Below are 435 nucleotides of genomic sequence, written 5' to 3'. Positions count from 1 at the left end.
GGAAAACAAACAGACCCCGGCGCCTCTTCAACAGGCGGCTGGAACACGAACTTAAAAAAGGCTCTGAGGCAGGGAGCAAGGCGATCAGGCTCAGCTGGTCCCACCCCCACAAAAGAACAGCAACCAGAAACTCTGGATTGAGAGTTTCACAGCAAGCGCAGCTGAACCCGGGACGGTCCAGCTCTGTGGGTGAGGGGGGTCCGCCATTACCGAGGCAGCCCGCCACGACCGAGGTAGTCGGCCAATGCTGAGGCAGCCCACCATTGCCGAGGCAACCCGCCATTGCTGAGGCAGCCCGCCATTGCCAAGGCAACCCGCCACAGCAGAGAGACTCCGCCTCAACAGAGGCGGGCCACCATCACCAAAGCAGTTCTAACTACGCCCATATAAACAGGACTGCAGGGAAGTTCACTCAGCAGCGGGGCAGAGCCCACA

This window comes from Sapajus apella, unplaced genomic scaffold (genome assembly GCF_009761245.1).
Source record: "Sapajus apella isolate SASKATOON/1434 unplaced genomic scaffold, GSC_monkey_1.0 scaffold27, whole genome shotgun sequence".
Taxonomy (NCBI): domain Eukaryota; kingdom Metazoa; phylum Chordata; class Mammalia; order Primates; family Cebidae; genus Sapajus; species Sapajus apella.
The sequence above is the reverse complement of the archived record's forward strand: the minus strand, read 5'-3'. Positions refer to the sequence as shown.